The sequence below is a fragment of the Lycorma delicatula genome, chromosome 4 (assembly GCF_047948215.1).
Source record: "Lycorma delicatula isolate Av1 chromosome 4, ASM4794821v1, whole genome shotgun sequence".
Lineage (NCBI taxonomy): Eukaryota > Metazoa > Arthropoda > Insecta > Hemiptera > Fulgoridae > Lycorma > Lycorma delicatula.
Window position 1 is genome coordinate 18364941 of NC_134458.1, and position 6821 is coordinate 18371761.

Below are 6821 nucleotides of genomic sequence, written 5' to 3' on the forward strand. Positions count from 1 at the left end.
AGCCAAAGAAACTACAATTGTGAAACTTTTTAAGTTTTTTAGCCATCATTAAGTTGTTGTAAAAGTTGTGTTACAATAGCTATCAAGTCTTAAGTCCCAATAGCCATTTTCTTTAGTCAGTTAATAGTTGATTTAATCCATTTTCAAAGAACATAACTCCCCTTTTGATGGCTGTCTCATAGTAATGAAAATGTTATATTTTAAAATTAAAGATCTATTTGAAAAGCAACACAAAAAACTGCATGATGTGTGTCTACAGGCAGAGACAAATAACTTTTACAATAACAGAACATTCAATTTATTTAGGTGTTTATTATATATATTGAATAAACATAAAAGTTGGAAAATACACGTGAAAAAATCACTTCAAAAAAAGAAATTAAACAAATATGTTATTTGATTTTCACAAATTATTTAAAAAATGACAACAGTTGTTTGCGATTATTCAGAACACCATACTTTCCTCAGGCTATACAAACAAAATTCTGTTCATATCACTTATTCTGTTCGTATTACTTAGGAAGGTATTGTGTATTGAAACGGTTGTTGTGATTTTTTAAATAATTTTGTGAAAATCAAATTATATTGTTTACTTTCTTTAGTTACGATGGATTTTCATCGAGTAATGACTTCATCCATCAGTTAATTAAAATTGCTTCTGAAGTTAGCCGTTGTGTATAAATCAGTAGTTACATTATTCATTTAGCATTGAAAGTCTTATTAGTGGGCTTGCATCAAATTTCTTTCAATAGATGTCATTGCTGTTGCGGGGCTGAGGAGTTGCATATTTGATTAAAACCATTCTAAGTTAGGTTCAAACATTTGAATTTAAAAGCTAGTGCTGTTTTAAAAACCCATTTTAAGACTATTAATCATTATCTTTTAATTTTTAATCAAAAGAAAGAAAGGATAGTTTGCAGGGTTAATTTTTTTTATAACTTCTGCCGATTAGACCCCAGATGTTAATCTTTACTCCCGTTTACATCTGCAATTTAGCACATTATTTTAATACCAGGTGGCAGTTGTATGTGTACTGATGTATCATCAATATTCTGTTCGAGTTGAAGCTAAAATTCGCTTACTGCAAATCGGCTAGATTAACCCTCTCAATCTGCCTCTTGTTGCATTCTTATACTAGTATAGCGCAAGTGTGTTGCCTCATAAACTATTTTTAAATGGACTGTCTTTTTGATATGTATTTTACAGTATTAATTATAACCTTATTTTCTTGATTGTTTTTAAAATTATTTGTTTCATTTAGCAGCGCTTTCAGATTTATTAGTCTGATAAAAGTGAAATTATCAAAATTAATTAGTGTCAAAAACATGACATTTTTCATCATTTACATTTCTTACAAATAAATCTATCTTTTGTTTTATATCTTAAATAATAATTAAAAGTATACTTTTTATTGAATTCAATTTCTTCAGCTAATAAATTTTATTGCAGTCGCATCAAATCATTCATTGAAGAGTGTGTAAGAAACTTTTAAAAATAGATGTAAAGAAATTCTTATAGAATATACAGTATTACGTTCAACAAAATTTTGGTTAATTTGTTTTGACTATGACTAAATTTTCAACTGCAAAATCATGTTTTATTATTAGCCCTTCATGAGCATACTAAATGTTTTGAATGAAAAATGAAGTTTTAATGCAGTCAATTCATCTAAATTTATTACATTTCTGTTGAAAACTTGCATCTTCATCTGGTGCTATAACGTTAAAAAGACCCATCAGTATCTTTAATAGATATTGAATGATTTAAATATAAAAAAAGTTTTTTAAAATAAATTTAATTTGTACATAGACATTAACAATAATGCATTAAATTAACATGTTACTTTGTAAGCTTAAAATTATACTCTATTGTCTTGTGGTAAATTAACATACAGTATATATGCTTTAACACATTAACTATGAAACACACCTGTATGCATAGCTGCAGTTCTATAGTGAGGCAGACTAAATATAATGTGTAGTCAGTAGTAGTGTAATTTATTATCACTTGTTGGAACACCACTACTTACTCAGTTGTACCTATATTTGTTGATATGCCTAGAGCGTAACTGTATTGTTTTTTTTTTCTTTGTATAATGTATCCCTTCTCGAAGACAGACACAAATTGTTATTAAAGCATTGACTGTTATTTGAGATTAAGAGAAATTTCTAAAAAAATGAATGCTGCTAAATAAATAAGTAACTTAACAATTAATCAATCTTAATAAAAGTTTTAATATATTCAACCATAATGCACTGAGTTCTTGCAACATTAGATCTTGTGTATTGCAGGGTTACTAATTTTCCATCTATCTCTACAGGAAGTGGACGACCCCTTGCATGCATTTTTTGACATTTGTATATTTTTGTTAGTTGTAATTTTAAACTATATTCGTAAAATATTAATTTTTAATAAACAATGAATATATCTGTAGTAATTCTAAAAAGGGCAATATGCACATTCAACACCATAATTTGAAGTTATTTTAAAACCTATCATATATATTTGGATGGTAAATTTATATAAACACTTCAAAATATGAAGATATTTTTACTTAAGTGTTTTCTGTTAAATTTACAAATACCTTTCTTCATACGACATGAGTTTGGCTATATGTTTAATTATGTCTGAAAATTCTTTGTTTTAATTTTTTCTTTTTTATGTTATTTCATTAGAAATTAGTATATTGAGAATGAATTGAGATATTTTGATAACAGTTAAAAACTGACATTATATCCATGATAAAATTAAATATGGTAATTTTCAATTCTGTTGAAATTACTTTAATCTTCAAATTCAAAATAACGGCTTATCATGACAAGTTTTTAATTACTAATATGTGCATAAAAAAAATGTTATTAACAGAATACCCAATGAGTTTAAATGCAGTTTCAGATAATCAAATTAATACGATCTATGCATAATTAAAAATAATTGTGTAATCTGTTTTCATTTCCTCTTCTAAAACATAATTTTTTTTTTTTAATTGAGTTGAAATGAGCTTAAAATTTTATTTTTTCCCTAAATAAAAAAAAATCTGGTGGAATTTTTAAGCTGCATTAATTGCTATGTCATTAGCCATTAAAGAAATGTCAACAGCCTGGATTGAACTGCACTTGCATTTTTAACTTTGCTGATCTATTGAAACTAGTTCATTGAAGTTTGTTTTGGCCACTGACATTTTACTTTACTTCATGTCCTTCAAATTCCATGGTGTTACTCCTTTAGGCATTCCAAGCATTGTAGAATTATGTTTTTATGGAGGAGATGCAGTTCACCATTTTGCACAGAATTTGCTAAAGATTTACAAATGACTACTTTGATTATTTTTATTGTTGTGCTTACTAACCAGCAGCTGACCATTAATTTCTCCTTATTCTGATGTTTTGCATTTACAGAAGATAAATACTATTGACAATGCAAATTCAAAACTGAAGTGCAAACATGAATTTACAATAGATGCTTAAAGTGTCCACCATTTGAGGCGATGCAATCATGAAGGTATACGTAAATGGAATATTTTGTAACATTTTAAATATTCCCAGTTGATTTTAAATGATTTCTTAGCTGTTATAAATACATCTAAGCATTCTTCACCATCAACAGATCTTACTTTTGTTAATGTCTGCATGTGAATGCACAAGTAGAAATCAGTGGGATTAAGAGTGGATGAATGAACTGGCACGTCTCTACATGTTCAATTTTTATTACTTGTGTTATTCAGCAGCTTCCTTATTTATGTATATGTTGAATTGTAGAATTCTATCGTGTATGAATATAAATATTCTGTAATGTGTGAAGACATATTTTCTAAAGAGATACAAAAGAATTTTCGACAGGAAGTTGCCATAGAAATATTAAGTCATTAGCAGGAATCCAGGCTGTTGACATTTATTTAATGTCTAATGCCGCTTAAAAAATCCACTAGATTTTTATTTCAGGAAAAATAAAATTTTAAGTTCTTTTCAACTCTATTAAAAAAAATATTTATCTTATTTTTTAGCAGAGGAAATGAAAACCGACTGCATTTAAACTCATGAGGTATTCTGTTTACATTAAAATAATTTTTTTCTTTTTCTCTTTTGCCTCTGGGAATTACCATTCAGTTATTACTTTAGAGGATGATATGTATGAGTGTAGTCTTGTACAGTCTCAGTTTGACCATTCCAGAGATGTGTGATTAATTGAAACCCAACTACCAAAGCACACCAGTATCCATGATCTAGTATTCAAATCTGTATAAAAGTAACTGTCAGCAAGGACTTGAACGCTGGAACTCTCGACTTCCAAATCAGCTGATTTGGGAAGGATGTGTTCACCACTAGACCAGTCCGGTGGGTTCATATTAAAATACTTAACATTAATAAAAACCTTTTTACAGATATCAGTAATTTAAAAACTACAATGGTCAGCTGCTATTTTGAATTTGAAGATTAAAAGTAATTTAAAATAGAATTAAAAATTACCATATTTAAGTAATTAAGTCTAGCGGGTATAATGTGAAAACCTGTGAGTCTATCACTTGTAATACTACCACACATTAACTTAAAACCTTTGCCGGTGTCTTACTTATAAATATGCCACGAGGATTGCCATCTGCCTACTGATTTTGGCTGTGTAGATTGGTTATACTGTCTCCATTAAAACTTCTCTGGGATTAATTAAATCAGAATTTAAAATTTGATGGAGGAAGAACTGGTAGCAAAACAACTTGTACTACTAAATCAGCGAGTACAATGCCCCCTGCACACTCTGCAAATAGTAATGCTCTCAAAATAATCTTATGATTGACATGTAACACTGATACCAGCTGTCTTGGTCTTGAATAGAATCTTGTCCAACACATTGTAGGATATTCTCCTTTACATAAGATGTTTGAATTCATCTCTACTTTGCTTGATTTCCAGTAAGTATTATTAGGATGCCTATGAACCAAAGAAATATAACATTACAAGATATCTAGATTTTGTTGCAAAAAAACATCTTTTGCTTCTAAATAAACACATGTTATTAAATAAAGAAAAAGAAAATATGATTGTATACTTTACTAATATTAAGTGATGTCAAAAACAGAAGTTTTATCTTAAAAAAGTAATATTAAATTTTAGTATAAAAAAAAATAGAAATATACTATGACACTATGTCAAAAAATGAATTGTTCAGAGTTGAATTTCTATATACAATAAGAACAGATAGGTCAAGGAAACAACACTGATATAAGTTTTTCTGTTAAGTAGGTTATTGTAGGCTTTCTAGTGACTAATTCTATATTGCATGCATAATAGCATTGGTCCAGGTTGATAGATAAATCTGTATGAGGAAGTGGTGAATAATATTTTTTTTTTAATTGGAGTGTATTTTGGAAGGAATATGAGAAAACTTCTGTTCTTAGAGGACCAAACCTAATAGTTGAAAATTAGTGCTGTTCGTCAGAATTCAGTTATTTATACCAATAACTGAAATTCACTCTGGAGGATGAATTTGTATATTCACCTGGGAGCAAATTAAAAAAAATATATATTTTTGTTAGTTGTATCTAGGTTTAGGGCTACAATCAATAACCACTAAATGAATGACTTCATTCACTTACCCATTCAAAGGGCCACTGTCTGGTGTTGTTTCACCTTGGTCAGCTAAGGATCAATTTTTAAGTATGGAATTGGTTATTGATATTTTGTATTGTTTTATTAAAAAGGTGCTATTTACTCCTCCATTGTAATATCGATTAGATCATTTCTTCCCATCTATCTTGTTTTTATTCTCAATCTGTATATATTTTCAAAAAGAGAATTGTCTGTATAAATAAGGTTTGAATTTCTGCTGTTTGTGGATTGATAAACATAATTTTCACTTTTTTTCAGAACTGCAGAAACCTCAAGTATTTAAATCATGAGAGAGATATGATTACATTCATTTCGTAAATTGATAGCAATGTTAAACTTCAAATTTATTTATCAATTTCACATCGTTTCTCAGCCTCTGGCCCTGTACTGCAAACTTTCATTGCATTACCAGTTGCTTTTTCAGCAAGAGCAGTGTTCTACATTCTCGTCGTCGGGGCTGTACAACGATCTGTGGCAGTTAGTCAACCTACGTTGCTGCAGAGTGTTACACAACACAGCAGTGTAGTGTGTTGCAGTAGTGCCACTGTCAATAAGGATGTTTCCTTTGGGTGTCGGTGTCCCTATTTCGTAGTTCGTGGGGCCAAGGAAATTTCAGGTCCTCTGGCAGGTTCAGAAAGCGATTTCGCTCTGACCTCACCGGTGGTCATATATTAGGAGCATTTTAGCTTTTGACTGTTCGAGCAGGGTTGTGTGAGAACAGACGGCCGTGCTCGGACTACATTTGCGGTTTTGTGTATGGTGATAGGTTCTTACAATCTGTAAACGTAGTGCCTGGCATTGCAGCTGGTGTAGTTTTTCTTTTAGTGGAAATATGGAGGGGATGGCCTGGACAACTTGGTGGGTTTCACCAAGGACTTGGTAGCCGTTGACCCCTTCATACCGCAAAGGTCAATTTGAAGGTTCCGGCTAAAGATCCTGAGTTGTGCGCAGGGGAGGTACCCCTACCTCCTCGTGTTCAGGTGGCATTGCATGAAAAACCTGTGGTAACCTCTTCTTCGAGTTGTGCAGGGAAGGCGGTAGCTGGAACTGCACGAGGAGAGAAGGGTGGCAGAGGGGGCGAGCCAAGTCGGAAGGGCCTCCTCTTGCGAAGTTAAGGGTGGCTGACGACAGCGATGTGGTGGTCTCCCCTGAGCAGGAGGTCTCTGGGGAGAAGCCTGTAAAGGTGAACTCCGGGTCCAACAGTTTAGGGTGGATTGA